This window comes from Pelobates fuscus, chromosome 2 (assembly GCF_036172605.1).
Source record: "Pelobates fuscus isolate aPelFus1 chromosome 2, aPelFus1.pri, whole genome shotgun sequence".
NCBI classification, from domain to species: domain Eukaryota; kingdom Metazoa; phylum Chordata; class Amphibia; order Anura; family Pelobatidae; genus Pelobates; species Pelobates fuscus.
The window spans coordinates 27129210-27147671 of record NC_086318.1 but is presented as its reverse complement, the minus strand read 5'-3'; positions in this window follow the sequence as shown (position 1 = coordinate 27147671).

Here is an 18462-nt window from a genome sequence, read left to right as displayed (position 1 = left end):
ACGTTTGTCCAATATTGCTCTGGGTTCCATGTTTTTTGTTGTTTTTTTGTGGGAAAAATGTGGAATTTTGTGCTTTTGGCTTCTTGGCTAACACGTGCTTGGCCCCTCCCATATTGAAAATGCACGGTCCTGGAGTGGGTTTGAACTTACAAGCTTATGCAGGATGATATGTGTTTGAAACAATTCAAGACATGTCCCCGAGGACAAAGGATACAAGCAGTGTCCTTCTAATCTTTTCTTTGACCGATCCCAATTTCCAATGGGTAGTGTTCCCGCTCACTTCTCAAAAAGTTTGTGGTGACATTTCAAATTGAAACCATTGTGACCATTGTAACATGGTTTGAACTTACAAGCTTATGCAGGATGATATGTGTTTGAAACAATTCAAGACATGTCCCCGAGGACAAAGGATACAAGCAGTGTCCTTCTAATCTTTTCTTTGACCGATCCCAATTTCCAATGGGTAGTGTTCCCGCTCACTTCTCAAAAAGTTTGTGGTGACGTTTCAAATTGAAACCATTGTCACAGAAAAGTGTTTGCCTCACCCTTTAGACATGGTTTTGAGAAGCATCTCTACTTGGGTTAATCAGCACTGTTTTTCAGTTTGATTACTACAGGCTTATTTTCAACTTCTTAGAGAAAAAGCTACTGCGACCGTGTCATCTTATACACAGTAAACTCACGTCCCTGGGTGGGCTTGAACCACCAACCTTTCGGTTAACAGCCGAACGCGCTAACCGATTGCGCCACAGAGACAGCTCTTGATGTCCACAGAGTTGAGGGATTTTTGTCTCTCGATATCTCCCCACTTATACAGTTCCCACTTTAACACTGCTTCCGGTAAGAAGTAGAGACAGCTGTGAGGATGACTACATTTTAAGCATCAGCAGAGTGGCGCAGCGGAAGCGTGCTGGGCCCATAACCCAGAGGTCGATGGATCGAAACCATCCTCTGCTAAACTGTTTTGCTTGGGTTTTGTTTAATCTTTGAGATTTAACTGGCAGTCAAATTTCAAACCCATTTTTGAGAGAAATTTGCTCTTTTGTGTTTTCCATTCTCTTTCTTTTCTTACCATTCTTATCTCAGCTTTTCTTGGTTTTGAGTCAAAGGGTGGTCGTTGGCTAGTTTCAAGAGATTTTGCATTTTTCCACTCTTTCAACATGTCTTTGTGATTAAACAGATTTTAGACTGTTTTCATGGAAATCTTCTTTTGTCCTCTTTTGACGTATTTAATGATTTATTTATTTTTCTCTTCAATCTGCAGTTGGGGTGTGCATGTAAGGGTTTTTCGCAGGAAAGGTAAAGATTATTTCACATTTTTTACCTTTTTCACTCTTTTCTTTTTGGTCTGTGTATGCTTTGCCCGTTTCATGTTTGGAATGAATCATTCTAGAGTGGGGTTGAAACACTAAACTTTTGGTGCCTGTCACTTGATCATAAGATTGATGCTGTCATGTTTTAAAAATAATTGCTTGTATGTGGACTCTAAGCTTCAAGTAAAATTGCATTGTCTCATGATTTCACATGTTTGCTTGAATGGTCAAATTTCAAAACATTTTCATTGAAAAAAATAACAACAACTCATGCTGTCTTCCACTGCTTTTAACGTTTGTCCAATATTGCTCTGGGTTCCATGTTTTTTGTTGTTTTTTTGTGGGAAAAATGTGGAATTTTGTGCTTTTGGCTTCTTGGCTAACACGTGCTTGGCCCCTCCCATATTGAAAATGCACGGTCCTGGAGTGGGTTTGAACTTACAAGCTTATGCAGGATGATATGTGTTTGAAACAATTCAAGACATGTCCCCGAGGACAAAGGATACAAGCAGTGTCCTTCTAATCTTTTCTTTGACCGATCCCAATTTCCAATGGGTAGTGTTCCCGCTCACTTCTCAAAAAGTTTGTGGTGACGTTTCAAATTGAAACCATTGTCACAGAAAAGTGTTTGCCTCACCCTTTAGACATGGTTTTGAGAAGCATCTCTACTTGGGTTAATCAGCACTGTTTTTCAGTTTGATTACTACAGGCTTATTTTCAACTTCTTAGAGAAAAAGCTACTGCGACCGTGTCATCTTGTACACAGTGAACTCACGTCCCTGGGTGGGCTTGAACCACGTCCCTGGGTGGGCTTGAACCACCAACCTTTCGGTTAACAGCCGAACGCGCTAACCGATTGCGCCACAGAGACAGCTCTTGATGTCCACAGAGTTGAGGGATTTTTGTCTCTCGATATCTCCCCACTTATACAGTTCCCACTTTAACACTGCTTCCGGTAAGAAGTAGAGACAGCTGTGAGGATGACTACATTTTAAGCATCAGCAGAGTGGCGCAGCGGAAGCGTGCTGGGCCCATAACCCAGAGGTCGATGGATCGAAACCATCCTCTGCTAAACTGTTTTGCTTGGGTTTTGTTTAATCTTTGAGATTTAACTGGCAGTCAAATTTCAAACCCATTTTTGAGAGAAATTTGCTCTTTTGTGTTTTCCATTCTCTTTCTTTTCTTACCATTCTTATCTCAGCTTTTCTTGGTTTTGAGTCAAAGGGTGGTCGTTGGCTAGTTTCAAGAGATTTTGCATTTTTCCACTCTTTCAACATGTCTTTGTGATTAAACAGATTTTAGACTGTTTTCATGGAAATCTTCTTTTGTCCTCTTTTGACGTATTTAATGATTTATTTATTTTTCTCTTCAATCTGCAGTTGGGGTGTGCATGTAAGGGTTTTTCGCAGGAAAGGTAAAGATTATTTCACATTTTTTACCTTTTTCACTCTTTTCTTTTTGGTCTGTGTATGCTTTGCCCGTTTCATGTTTGGAATGAATCATTCTAGAGTGGGGTTGAAACACTAAACTTTTGGTGCCTGTCACTTGATCATAAGATTGATGCTGTCATGTTTTAAAGTTAATTGCTTGTATGTGGACTCTAAGCTTCAAGTAAAATTGCATTGTCTCATGATTTCACATGTTTGCTTGAATGGTCAAATTTCAAAACATTTTCATTGAAAAAAATAACAACAACTCATGCTGTCTTCCACTGCTTTTAACGTTTGTCCAATATTGCTCTGGGTTCCATGTTTTTGTTGTTTTTTTGTGGGAAAAATGTGGAATTTTGTGCTTTTGGCTTCTTGGCTAACACGTGCTTGGCCCCTCCCATATTGAAAATGCACGGTCCTGGAGTGGGTTTGAACTTACAAGCTTATGCAGGATGATATGTGTTTAAAACAATTCAAGACATGTCCCCGAGGACAAAGGATAAAAGCAGTGTCCTTCTAATCTTTTCTTTGACCGATCCCAATTTCCAATGGGTAGTGTTCCCGCTCACTTCTCAAAAAGTTTGTGGTGACGTTTCAAATTGAAACCATTGTCACAGAAAAGTGTTTGCCTCACCCTTTAGACATGGTTTTGAGAAGCATCTCTACTTGGGTTAATCAACATAGCGCCACTGTTTTTCAGTTTCATTACTACAGGCTTATTTTCAACTTCTTAGAGAAAAAGCTACTGCGACCGTGTCATCTTGTACACAGTGAACTCACGTCCCTGGGTGGGCTTGAACCACCAACCTTTCGGGTAACAGCCGAACGCGCTAACCGATTGCGCCACAGAGACAGCTCTTGATGTCCATAGAGTTGAGGGATTTTTGTCTCTCGATATCTCCCCACTTATACAGTTCCCACTTTAACACTGCTTCCGGTAAGAAGTAGAGACAGCTGTGAGGATGACTACATTTTAAGCATCAGCAGAGTGGCGCAGCGGAAGCGTGCTGGGCCCATAACCCAGAGGTCGATGGATCGAAACCATCCTCTGCTAAACTGTTTTGCTTGGGTTTTGTTTAATCTTTGAGATTTAACTGGCAGTCAAATTTCAAACACATTTTTGAGAGAAATTTGCTCTTTTGTGTTTTCCATTCTCTTTCTTTTCTTACCATTCTTATCTCAGCTTTTCTTGGTTTTGAGTCAAAGGGTGGTCGTTGGCTAGTTTCAAGAGATTTTGCATTTTTCCACTCTTTCAACATGTCTTTGTGATTAAACAGATTTTAGACTGTTTTCATGGAAATCTTCTTTTGTCCTCTTTTGACGTATTTAATGATTTATTTATTTTTCTCTTCAATCTGCAGTTGGGGTGTGCATGTAAGGGTTTTTCGCAGGAAAGGTAAAGATTATTTCACATTTTTTACCTTTTTCACTCTTTTCTTTTTGGTCTGTGTATGCTTTGCCCGTTTCATGTTTGGAATGAATCATTCTAGAGTGGGGTTGAAACACTAAACTTTTGGTGCCTGTCACTTGATCATAAGATTGATGCTGTCATGTTTTAAAGTTAATTGCTTGTATGTGGACTCTAAGCTTCAAGTAAAATTGCATTGTCTCATGATTTCACATGTTTGCTTGAATGGTCAAATTTCAAAACATTTTCATTGAAAAAAATAACAACAACTCATGCTGTCTTCCACTGCTGTTAACGTTTGTCCAATATTGCTCTGGGTTTCATGTTTTTGTTGTTTTTTTGTGGGAAAAATGTGGAATTTTGTGCTTTTGGCTTCTTGGCTAACACGTGCTTGGCCCCTCCCATATTGAAAATGCACGGTCCTGGAGTGGGTTTGAACTTACAAGCTTATGCAGGATGATATGTGTTTGAAACAATTCAAGACATGTCCCCGAGGACAAAGGATACAAGCAGTGTCCTTCTAATCTTTTCTTTGACCGATCCCAATTTCCAATGGGTAGTGTTCCCGCTCACTTCTCAAAAAGTTTGTGATGACGTTTCAAATTGAAACCATTGTCACAGAAAAGTGTTTGCCTCACCCTTTAGACATGGTTTTGAGAAGCATCTCTACTTGGGTTAATCAGCACTGTTTTTCAGTTTGATTACTACAGGCTTATTTTCAACTTCTTAGAGAAAATGCTACTGCGACCGTGTCATCTTGTACACAGTGAACTGGGTGGGCTGGAACCACCAACCTTTCGGTTAACAGCCGAACGCGCTAACCGATTGCGCCACAGAGACAGCTCTTGATGTCCCCAGAGTTGAGGGATTTTTGTCTCTCGATATCTCCCCACTTATACAGTTCCCACTTTAACACTGCTTCCGGTAAGAAGTAGAGACAGCTGTGAGGATGACTACATTTTAAGCATCAGCAGAGTGGCGCAGCGGAAGCGTTCTGGGCCCATAACCCAGAGGTCGATGGATCGAAACCATCCTCTGCTAAACTGTTTTGCTTGGGTTTTGTTTAATCTTTGAGATTTAACTGGCAGTCAAATTTCAAACCCATTTTTGAGAGAAATTTGCTCTTTTGTGTTTTCCATTCTCTTTCTTTTCTTACCATTCTTATCTCAGCTTTTCTTGGTTTTGAGTCAAAGGGTGGTCGTTGGCTAGTTTCAAGAGATTTTGCATTTTTCCACTCTTTCAACATGTCTTTGTGATTAAACAGATTTTAGACTGTTTTCATGGAAATCTTCTTTTGTCCTCTTTTGACGTATTTAATGATTTATTTATTTTTCTCTTCAATCTGCAGTTGGGGTGTGCATGTAAGGGTTTTTCGAAGGAAAGGTAAAGATTATTTCACATTTTTTACCTTTTTCACTCTTTTCTTTTTGGTCTGTGTATGCTTTGCCCGTTTCATGTTTGGAATGAATCATTCTAGAATGGGGTTGAAACACTAAACTTTTGGTGCCTGTCACTTGATCATAAGATTGATGCTGTCATGTTTTAAAGTTAATTGCTTGTATGTGGACTCTAAGCTTCAAGTAAAATTGCATTGTCTCATGATTTCACATGTTTGCTTGAATGGTCAAATTTCAAAACATTTTCATTGAAAAAAATAACAACAACTCATGCTGTCTTCCACTGCTTTTAACGTTTGTACAATATTGCTCTGGGTTCCATGTTTTTGTTGTTTTTTTGTGGGAAAAATGTGGAATTTTGTGCTTTTGGCTTCTTGGCTAACACGTGCTTGGCCCCTCCCATATTGAAAATGCACGGTCCTGGAGTGGGTTTGAACTTACAAGCTTATGCAGGATGATATGTGTTTGAAACAATTCAAGACATGTCCCCGAGGACAAAGGATACAAGCAGTGTCCTTCTAATCTTTTCTTTGACCGATCCCAATTTCCAATGGGTAGTGTTCCCGCTCACTTCTCAAAAAGTTTGTGGTGACGTTTCAAATTGAAACCATTGTCACAGAAAAGTGTTTGCCTCACCCTTTAGACATGGTTTTGAGAAGCATCTCTACTTGGGTTAATCAGCACTGTTTTTCAGTTTGATTACTACAGGCTTATTTTCAACTTCTTAGAGAAAAAGCTACTGCGACCGTGTCATCTTATACACAGTAAACTCACGTCCCTGGGTGGGCTTGAACCACCAACCTTTCGGTTAACAGCCGAACGCGCTAACCGATTGCGCCACAGAGACAGCTCTTGATGTCCACAGAGTTGAGGGATTTTTGTCTCTCGATATCTCCCCACTTATACAGTTCCCACTTTAACACTGCTTCCGGTAAGAAGTAGAGACAGCTGTGAGGATGACTACATTTTAAGCATCAGCAGAGTGGCGCAGCGGAAGCGTGCTGGGCCCATAACCCAGAGGTCGATGGATCGAAACCATCCTCTGCTAAACTGTTTTGCTTGGGTTTTGTTTAATCTTTGAGATTTAACTGGCAGTCAAATTTCAAACACATTTTTGAGAGAAATTTGCTCTTTTGTGTTTTCCATTCTCTTTCTTTTCTTACCATTCTTATCTCAGCTTTTCTTGGTTTTGAGTCAAAGGGTGGTCGTTGGCTAGTTTCAAGAGATTTTGCATTTTTCCACTCTTTCAACATGTCTTTGTGATTAAACAGATTTTAGACTGTTTTCATGGAAATCTTCTTTTGTCCTCTTTTGACGTATTTAATGATTTATTTATTTTTCTCTTCAATCTGCAGTTGGGGTGTGCATGTAAGGGTTTTTCGCAGGAAAGGTAAAGATTATTTCACATTTTTTACCTTTTTCACTCTTTTCTTTTTGGTCTGTGTATGCTTTGCCCGTTTCATGTTTGGAATGAATCATTCTAGAGTGGGGTTGAAACACTAAACTTTTGGTGCCTGTCACTTGATCATAAGATTGATGCTGTCATGTTTTAAAGTTAATTGCTTGTATGTGGACTCTAAGCTTCAAGTAAAATTGCATTGTCTCATGATTTCACATGTTTGCTTGAATGGTCAAATTTCAAAACATTTTCATTGAAAAAAATAACAACAACTCATGCTGTCTTCCACTGCTTTTAACGTTTGTCCAATATTGCTCTGGGTTCCATGTTTTTGTTGTTTTTTTGTGGGAAAAATGTGGAATTTTGTGCTTTTGGCTTCTTGGCTAACACGTGCTTGGCCCCTCCCATATTGAAAATGCACGGTCCTGGAGTGGGTTTGAACTTACAAGCTTATGCAGGATGATATGTGTTTAAAACAATTCAAGACATGTCCCCGAGGACAAAGGATAAAAGCAGTGTCCTTCTAATCTTTTCTTTGACCGATCCCAATTTCCAATGGGTAGTGTTCCCGCTCACTTCTCAAAAAGTTTGTGGTGACGTTTCAAATTGAAACCATTGTCACAGAAAAGTGTTTGCCTCACCCTTTAGACATGGTTTTGAGAAGCATCTCTACTTGGGTTAATCAACATAGCGCCACTGTTTTTCAGTTTCATTACTACAGGCTTATTTTCAACTTCTTAGAGAAAAAGCTACTGCGACCGTGTCATCTTGTACACAGTGAACTCACGTCCCTGGGTGGGCTTGAACCACCAACCTTTCGGGTAACAGCCGAACGCGCTAACCGATTGCGCCACAGAGACAGCTCTTGATGTCCATAGAGTTGAGGGATTTTTGTCTCTCGATATCTCCCCACTTATACAGTTCCCACTTTAACACTGCTTCCGGTAAGAAGTAGAGACAGCTGTGAGGATGACTACATTTTAAGCATCAGCAGAGTGGCGCAGCGGAAGCGTGCTGGGCCCATAACCCAGAGGTCGATGGATCGAAACCATCCTCTGCTAAACTGTTTTGCTTGGGTTTTGTTTAATCTTTGAGATTTAACTGGCAGTCAAATTTCAAACACATTTTTGAGAGAAATTTGCTCTTTTGTGTTTTCCATTCTCTTTCTTTTCTTACCATTCTTATCTCAGCTTTTCTTGGTTTTGAGTCAAAGGGTGGTCGTTGGCTAGTTTCAAGAGATTTTGCATTTTTCCACTCTTTCAACATGTCTTTGTGATTAAACAGATTTTAGACTGTTTTCATGGAAATCTTCTTTTGTCCTCTTTTGACGTATTTAATGATTTATTTATTTTTCTCTTCAATCTGCAGTTGGGGTGTGCATGTAAGGGTTTTTCGCAGGAAAGGTAAAGATTATTTCACATTTTTTACCTTTTTCACTCTTTTCTTTTTGGTCTGTGTATGCTTTGCCCGTTTCATGTTTGGAATGAATCATTCTAGAGTGGGGTTGAAACACTAAACTTTTGGTGCCTGTCACTTGATCATAAGATTGATGCTGTCATGTTTTAAAGTTAATTGCTTGTATGTGGACTCTAAGCTTCAAGTAAAATTGCATTGTCTCATGATTTCACATGTTTGCTTGAATGGTCAAATTTCAAAACATTTTCATTGAAAAAAATAACAACAACTCATGCTGTCTTCCACTGCTTTTAACGTTTGTCCAATATTGCTCTGGGTTTCATGTTTTTGTTGTTTTTTTGTGGGAAAAATGTGGAATTTTGTGCTTTTGGCTTCTTGGCTAACACGTGCTTGGCCCCTCCCATATTGAAAATGCACGGTCCTGGAGTGGGTTTGAACTTACAAGCTTATGCAGGATGATATGTGTTTGAAACAATTCAAGACATGTCCCCGAGGACAAAGGATACAAGCAGTGTCCTTCTAATCTTTTCTTTGACCGATCCCAATTTCCAATGGGTAGTGTTCCCGCTCACTTCTCAAAAAGTTTGTGATGACGTTTCAAATTGAAACCATTGTCACAGAAAAGTGTTTGCCTCACCCTTTAGACATGGTTTTGAGAAGCATCTCTACTTGGGTTAATCAGCACTGTTTTTCAGTTTGATTACTACAGGCTTATTTTCAACTTCTTAGAGAAAATGCTACTGCGACCGTGTCATCTTGTACACAGTGAACTGGGTGGGCTTGAACCACCAACCTTTCGGTTAACAGCCGAACGCGCTAACCGATTGCGCCACAGAGACAGCTCTTGATGTCCACAGAGTTGAGGGATTTTTGTCTCTCGATATCTCCCCACTTATACAGTTCCCACTTTAACACTGCTTCCGGTAAGAAGTAGAGACAGCTGTGAGGATGACTACATTTTAAGCATCAGCAGAGTGGTGCAGCGGAAGCGTGCTGGGCCCATAACCCAGAGGTCGATGGATCGAAACCATCCTCTGCTAAACTGTTTTGCTTGGGTTTTGTTTAATCTTTGAGATTTAACTGGCAGTCAAATTTCAAACCCATTTTTAGAGAAATTTGCTCTTTTGTGTTTTCCATTCTCTTTCTTTTCTTACCATTCTTATCTCAGCTTTTCTTGGTTTTGAGTCAAAGGGTGGTCGTTGGCTAGTTTCAAGAGATTTTGCATTTTTCCACTCTTTCAACATGTCTTTGTGATTAAACAGATTTTAGACTGTTTTCATGGAAATCTTCTTTTGTCCTCTTTTGACGTATTTAATGATTTATTTATTTTTCTCTTCAATCTGCAGTTGGGGTGTGCATGTAAGGGTTTTTCGCAGGAAAGGTAAAGATTATTTCACATTTTTTACCTTTTTCACTCTTTTCTTTTTGGTCTGTGTATGCTTTGCCCGTTTCATGTTTGGAATGAATCATTCTAGAGTGGGGTTGAAACACTAAACTTTTGGTGCCTGTCACTTGATCATAAGATTGATGCTGTCATGTTTTAAAGTTAATTGCTTGTATGTGGACTCTAAGCTTCAAGTAAAATTGCATTGTCTCATGATTTCACATGTTTGCTTGAATGGTCAAATTTCAAAACATTTTCATTGAAAAAAATAACAACAGCTCATGCTGTCTTCCACTGCTTTTAACGTTTGTCCAATATTGCTCTGGGTTCCATGTTTTTTGTTGTTTTTTTGTGGGAAAAATGTGGAATTTTGTGCTTTTGGCTTCTTGGCTAACACGTGCTTGGCCCCTCCCATATTGAAAATGCACGGTCCTGGAGTGGGTTTGAACTTACAAGCTTATGCAGGATGATATGTGTTTGAAACAATTCAAGACATGTCCCCGAGGACAAAGGATACAAGCAGTGTCCTTCTAATCTTTTCTTTGACCGATCCCAATTTCCAATGGGTAGTGTTCCCGCTCACTTCTCAAAAAGTTTGTGGTGACGTTTCAAATTGAAACCATTGTCACAGAAAAGTGTTTGCCTCACCCTTTAGACATGGTTTTGAGAAGCATCTCTACTTGGGTTAATCAGCATAGAGCCACTGTTTTTCAGTTTGATTACTACAGGCTTATTTTCAACTTCTTAGAGAAAAAGCTACTGCGACCGTGTCATCTTGTACACAGTGAACTCACGTCCCTGGGTGGGCTTGAACCACCAACCTTTCGGTTAACAGCCGAACGCGCTAACCGATTGCGCCACAGAGACAGCTCTTGATGTCCACAGAGTTGAGGGATTTTTGTCTCTCGATATCTCCCCACTTATACAGTTCCCACTTTAACACTGCTTCCGGTAAGAAGTAGAGACAGCTGTGAGGATGACTACATTTTAAGCATCAGCAGAGTGGTGCAGCGGAAGCGTGCTGGGCCCATAACCCAGAGGTCGATGGATCGAAACCATCCTCTGCTAAACTGTTTTGCTTGGGTTTTGTTTAATCTTTGAGATTTAACTGGCAGTCAAATTTCAAACCCATTTTTAGAGAAATTTGCTCTTTTGTGTTTTCCATTCTCTTTCTTTTCTTACCATTCTTATCTCAGCTTTTCTTGGTTTTGAGTCAAAGGGTGGTCGTTGGCTAGTTTCAAGAGATTTTGCATTTTTCCACTCTTTCAACATGTCTTTGTGATTAAACAGATTTTAGACTGTTTTCATGGAAATCTTCTTTTGTCCTCTTTTGACGTATTTAATGATTTATTTATTTTTCTCTTCAATCTGCAGTTGGGGTGTGCATGTAAGGGTTTTTCGCAGGAAAGGTAAAGATTATTTCACATTTTTTACCTTTTTCACTCTTTTCTTTTTGGTCTGTGTATGCTTTGCCCGTTTCATGTTTGGAATGAATCATTCTAGAGTGGGGTTGAAACACTAAACTTTTGGTGCCTTTCACTTGATCATAAGATTGATGCTGTCATGTTTTAAAGTTAATTGCTTGTATGTGGACTCTAAGCTTCAAGTAAAATTGCATTGTCTCATGATTTCACATGTTTGCTTGAATGGTCAAATTTCAAAACATTTTCATTGAAAAAAATAACAACAACTCATGCTGTCTTCCACTGCTTTTAACGTTTGTCCAATATTGCTCTGGGTTTCATGTTTTTGTTGTTTTTTTGTGGGAAAAATGTGGAATTTTGTGCTTTTGGCTTCTTGGCTAACACGTGCTTGGCCCCTCCCATATTGAAAATGCACGGTCCTGGAGTGGGTTTGAACTTACAAGCTTATGCAGGATGATATGTGTTTGAAACAATTCAAGACATGTCCCCGAGGACAAAGGATACAAGCAGTGTCCTTCTAATCTTTTCTTTGACCGATCCCAATTTCCAATGGGTAGTGTTCCCGCTCACTTCTCAAAAAGTTTGTGATGACGTTTCAAATTGAAACCATTGTCACAGAAAAGTGTTTGCCTCACCCTTTAGACATGGTTTTGAGAAGCATCTCTACTTGGGTTAATCAGCACTGTTTTTCAGTTTGATTACTACAGGCTTATTTTCAACTTCTTAGAGAAAAAGCTACTGCGACCGTGTCATCTTGTACAAAGTGAACTGGGTGGGCTTGAACCACCAACCTTTCGGTTAACAGCCGAACGCGCTAACCGATTGCGCCACAGAGACAGCTCTTGATGTCCACAGAGTTGAGGGATTTTTGTCTCTCGATATCTCCCCACTTATACAGTTCCCACTTTAACACTGCTTCCGGTAAGAAGTAGAGACAGCTGTGAGGATGACTACATTTTAAGCATCAGCAGAGTGGCGCAGCGGAAGCGTGCTGGGCCCATAACCCAGAGGTCGATGGATCGAAACCATCCTCTGCTAAACTGTTTTGCTTGGGTTTTGTTTAATCTTTGAGATTTAACTGGCAGTCAAATTTCAAACCCATTTTTGAGAGAAATTTGCTCTTTTGTGTTTTCCATTCTCTTTCTTTTCTTACCATTCTTATCTCAGCTTTTCTTGGTTTTGAGTCAAAGGGTGGTCGTTGGCTAGTTTCAAGAGATTTTGCATTTTTCCACTCTTTCAACATGTCTTTGTGATTAAACAGATTTTAGACTGTTTTCATGGAAATCTTCTTTTGTCCTCTTTTGACGTATTTAATGATTTATTTATTTTTCTCTTCAATCTGCAGTTGGGGTGTGCATGTAAGGGTTTTTCGCAGGAAAGGTAAAGATTATTTCACATTTTTTACCTTTTTCACTCTTTTCTTTTTGGTCTGTGTATGCTTTGCCCGTTTCATGTTTGGAATGAATCATTCTAGAGTGGGGTTGAAACACTAAACTTTTGGTGCCTGTCACTTGATCATAAGATTGATGCTGTCATGTTTTAAAAATAATTGCTTGTATGTGGACTCTAAGCTTCAAGTAAAATTGCATTGTCTCATGATTTCACATGTTTGCTTGAATGGTCAAATTTCAAAACATTTTCATTGAAAAAAATAACAACAACTCATGCTGTCTTCCACTGCTTTTAACGTTTGTCCAATATTGCTCTGGGTTCCATGTTTTTTGTTGTTTTTTTGTGGGAAAAATGTGGAATTTTGTGCTTTTGGCTTCTTGGCTAACACGTGCTTGGCCCCTCCCATATTGAAAATGCACGGTCCTGGAGTGGGTTTGAACTTACAAGCTTATGCAGGATGATATGTGTTTGAAACAATTCAAGACATGTCCCCGAGGACAAAGGATACAAGCAGTGTCCTTCTAATCTTTTCTTTGACCGATCCCAATTTCCAATGGGTAGTGTTCCCGCTCACTTCTCAAAAAGTTTGTGGTGACGTTTCAAATTGAAACCATTGTCACAGAAAAGTGTTTGCCTCACCCTTTAGACATGGTTTTGAGAAGCATCTCTACTTGGGTTAATCAGCACTGTTTTTCAGTTTGATTACTACAGGCTTATTTTCAACTTCTTAGAGAAAAAGCTACTGCGACCGTGTCATCTTGTACACAGTGAACTCACGTCCCTGGGTGGGCTTGAACCACCAACCTTTCGGTTAACAGCCGAACGCGCTAACCGATTGCGCCACAGAGACAGCTCTTGATGTCCACAGAGTTGAGGGATTTTTGTCTCTCGATATCTCCCCACTTATACAGTTCCCACTTTAACACTGCTTCCGGTAAGAAGTAGAGACAGCTGTGAGGATGACTACATTTTAAGCATCAGCAGAGTGGCGCAGCGGAAGCGTGCTGGGCCCATAACCCAGAGGTCGATGGATCGAAACCATCCTCTGCTAAACTGTTTTGCTTGGGTTTTGTTTAATCTTTGAGATTTAACTGGCAGTCAAATTTCAAACCCATTTTTGAGAGAAATTTGCTCTTTTGTGTTTTCCATTCTCTTTCTTTTCTTACCATTCTTATCTCAGCTTTTCTTGGTTTTGAGTCAAAGGGTGGTCGTTGGCTAGTTTCAAGAGATTTTGCATTTTTCCACTCTTTCAACATGTCTTTGTGATTAAACAGATTTTAGACTGTTTTCATGGAAATCTTCTTTTGTCCTCTTTTGACGTATTTAATGATTTATTTATTTTTCTCTTCAATCTGCAGTTGGGGTGTGCATGTAAGGGTTTTTCGCAGGAAAGGTAAAGATTATTTCACATTTTTTACCTTTTTCACTCTTTTCTTTTTGGTCTGTGTATGCTTTGCCCGTTTCATGTTTGGAATGAATCATTCTAGAGTGGGGTTGAAACACTAAACTTTTGGTGCCTGTCACTTGATCATAAGATTGATGCTGTCATGTTTTAAAGTTAATTGCTTGTATGTGGACTCTAAGCTTCAAGTAAAATTGCATTGTCTCATGATTTCACATGTTTGCTTGAATGGTCAAATTTCAAAACATTTTCATTGAAAAAAATAACAACAACTCATGCTGTCTTCCACTGCTTTTAACGTTTGTCCAATATTGCTCTGGGTTCCATGTTTTTGTTGTTTTTTTGTGGGAAAAATGTGGAATTTTGTGCTTTTGGCTTCTTGGCTAACACGTGCTTGGCCCCTCCCATATTGAAAATGCACGGTCCTGGAGTGGGTTTGAACTTACAAGCTTATGCAGGATGATATGTGTTTGAAACAATTCAAGACATGTCCCCGAGGACAAAGGATACAAGCAGTGTCCTTCTAATCTTTTCTTTGACCGATCCCAATTTCCAATGGGTAGTGTTCCCGCTCACTTCTCAAAAAGTTTGTGGTGACGTTTCAAATTGAAACCATTGTCACAGAAAAGTGTTTGCCTCACCCTTTAGACATGGTTTTGAGAAGCATCTCTACTTGGGTTAATCAGCACTGTTTTTCAGTTTGATTACTACAGGCTTATTTTCAACTTCTTAGAGAAAAAGCTACTGCGACCGTGTCATCTTGTACACAGTAAACTCACGTCCCTGGGTGGGCTTCAACCACCAACCTTTCGGTTAACAGCCGAACGCGCTAACCGATTGCGCCACAGAGACAGCTCTTGGCCCATAACCCAGAGGTCGATGGATCGAAACCATCCTCTGCTAAACTGTTTTGCTTGGGTTTTGTTTAATCTTTGAGATTTAACTGGCAGTCAAATTTCAAACCCATTTTTGAGAGAAATTTGCTCTTTTGTGTTTTCCATTCTCTTTCTTTTCTTACCATTCTTATCTCAGCTTTTCTTGGTTTTGAGTCAAAGGGTGGTCGTTGGCTAGTTTCAAGAGATTTTGCATTTTTCCACTCTTTCAACATGTCTTTGTGATTAAACAGATTTTAGACTGTTTTCATGGAAATCTTCTTTTGTCCTCTTTTGACGTATTTAATGATTTATTTATTTTTCTCTTCAATCTGCAGTTGGGGTGTGCATGTAAGGGTTTTTCGCAGGAAAGGTAAAGATTATTTCACATTTTTTACCTTTTTCACTCTTTTCTTTTTGGTCTGTGTATGCTTTGCCCGTTTCATGTTTGGAATGAATCATTCTAGAGTGGGGTTGAAACACTAAACTTTTGGTGCCTGTCACTTGATCATAAGATTGATGCTGTCATGTTTTTAAAATAATTGCTTGTATGTGGACTCTAAGCTTCAAGTAAAATTGCATTGTCTCATGATTTCACATGTTTGCTTGAATGGTCAAATTTCAAAACATTTTCATTGAAAAAAATAACAACAACTCATGCTGTCTTCCACTGCTTTTAACGTTTGTCCAATATTGCTCTGGGTTCCATGTTTTTTGTTGTTTTTTTGTGGGAAAAATGTGGAATTTTGTGCTTTTGGCTTCTTGGCTAACACGTGCTTGGCCCCTCCCATATTGAAAATGCACGGTCCTGGAGTGGGTTTGAACTTACAAGCTTATGCAGGATGATATGTGTTTGAAACAATTCAAGACATGTCCCCGAGGACAAAGGATACAAGCAGTGTCCTTCTAATCTTTTCTTTGACCGATCCCAATTTCCAATTGGTAGTGTTCCCGCTCACTTCTCAAAAAGTTTGTGGTGACGTTTCAAATTGAAACCATTGTCACAGAAAAGTGTTTGCCTCACCCTTTAGACATGGTTTTGAGAAGCATCTCTACTTGGGTTAATCAGCACTGTTTTTCAGTTTGATTACTACAGGCTTATTTTCAACTTCTTAGAGAAAAAGCTACTGCGACCGTGTCATCTTGTACACAGTGAACTCACGTCCCTGGGTGGGCTTGAACCACCAACCTTTCGGTTAACAGCCGAACGCGCCAACCGATTGCGCCACAGAGACAGCTCTTGATGTCCACAGAGTTGAGGGATTTTTGTCTCTCGATATCTCCCCACTTATACAGTTCCCACTTTAACACTGCTTCCGGTAAGAAGTAGAGACAGCTGTGAGGATGACTATATTTTAAGCATCAGCAGAGTGGCGCAGCGGAAGCGTGCTGGGCCCATAACCCAGAGGTCGATGGATCGAAACCATCCTCTGCTAAACTGTTTTGCTTGGGTTTTGTTTAATCTTTGAGATTTAACTGGCAGTCAAATTTCAAACCCATTTTTGAGAGAAATTTGCTCTTTTGTGTTTTCCATTCTCTTTCTTTTCTTACCATTCTTATCTCAGCTTTTCTTGGTTTTGAGTCAAAGGGTGGTCGTTGGCTAGTTTCAAGAGATTTTGCATTTTTCCACTCTTTCAACATGTCTTTGTGATTAAACAGATTTTAGACTGTTTTCATGGAAATCTTCTTTTGTCCTCTTTTGACGTATTTAATGATTTATTTATTTTTCTCTTCAATCTGCAGTTGGGGTGTGCATGTAAGGGTTTTTCGCAGGAAAGGTAAAGATTATTTCACATTTTTTACCTTTTTCACTCTTTTCTTTTTGGTCTGTGTATGCTTTGCCCGTTTCATGTTTGGAATGAATCATTCTAGAGTGGGGTTGAAACACTAAACTTTTGGTGCCTGTCACTTGATCATAAGATTGATGCTGTCATGTTTTAAAGTTAATTGCTTGTATGTGGACTCTAAGCTTCAAGTAAAATTGCATTGTCTCATGATTTCACATGTTTGCTTGAATGGTCAAATTTCAAAACATTTTCATTGAAAAAAATAACAACAACTCATGCTGTCTTCCACTGCTTTTAACGTTTGTCCAATATTGCTCTGGGTTCCATGTTTTTTGTTGTTTTTTTGTGGGAAAAATGTGGAATTTTGTGCTTTTGGCTTCTTGGCTAACACGTGCTTGGCCCCTCCCATATTGAAAATGCACGGTCCTGGAGTGGGTTTGAACTTACAAGCTTATGCAGGATGATATGTGTTTGAAACAATTCAAGACATGTCCCCGAGGACAAAGGATACAAGCAGTGTCCTTCTAATCTTTTCTTTGACCGATCCCAATTTCCAATTGGTAGTGTTCCCGCTCACTTCTCAAAAAGTTTGTGGTGACGTTTCAAATTGAAACCATTGTCACAGAAAAGTGTTTGCCTCACCCTTTAGACATGGTTTTGAGAAGCATCTCTACTTGGGTTAATCAGCACTGTTTTTCAGTTTGATTACTACAGGCTTATTTTCAACTTCTTAGAGAAAAAGCTACTGCGACCGTGTCATCTTGTACACAGTGAACTCACGTCCCTGGGTGGGCTTGAACCACCAACCTTTCGGTTAACAGCCGAACGCGCTAACCGATTGCGCCACAGAGACAGCTCTTGATGTCCACAGAGTTGAGGGATTTTTGTCTCTCGATATCTCCCCACTTATACAGTTCCCACTTTAACACTGCTTCCGGTAAGAAGTAGAGACAGCTGTGAGGATGACTATATTTTAAGCATCAGCAGAGTGGCGCAGCGGAAGCGTGCTGGGCCCATAACCCAGAGGTCGATGGATCGAAACCATCCTCTGCTAAACTGTTTTGCTTGGGTTTTGTTTAATCTTTGAGATTTAACTGGCAGTCAAATTTCAAACCCATTTTTGAGAGAAATTTGCTCTTTTGTGTTTTCCATTCTCTTTCTTTTCTTACCATTCTTATCTCAGCTTTTCTTGGTTTTGAGTCAAAGGGTGGTCGTTGGCTAGTTTCAAGAGATTTTGCATTTTTCCACTCTTTCAACATGTCTTTGTGATTAAACAGATTTTAGACTGTTTTCATGGAAATCTTCTTTTGTCCTCTTTTGACGTATTTAATGATTTATTTATTTTTCTCTTCAATCTGCAGTTGGGGTGTGCATGTAAGGGTTTTTCGCAGGAAAGGTAAAGATTATTTCACATTTTTTACCTTTTTCACTCTTTTCTTTTTGGTCTGTGTATGCTTTGCCCGTTTCATGTTTGGAATGAATCATTCTAGAGTGGGGTTGAAACACTAAACTTTTGGTGCCTGTCACTTGATCATAAGATTGATGCTGTCATGTTTTAAAGTTAATTGCTTGTATGTGGACTCTAAGCTTCAAGTAAAATTGCATTGTCTCATGATTTCACATGTTTGCTTGAATGGTCAAATTTCAAAACATTTTCATTGAAAAAAATAACAACAACTCATGCTGTCTTCCACTGCTTTTAACGTTTGTCCAATATTGCTCTGGGTTCCATGTTTTTGTTGTTTTTTTGTGGGAAAAATGTGGAATTTTGTGCTTTTGGCTTCTTGGCTAACACGTGCTTGGCCCCTCCCATATTGAAAATGCACGGTCCTGGAGTG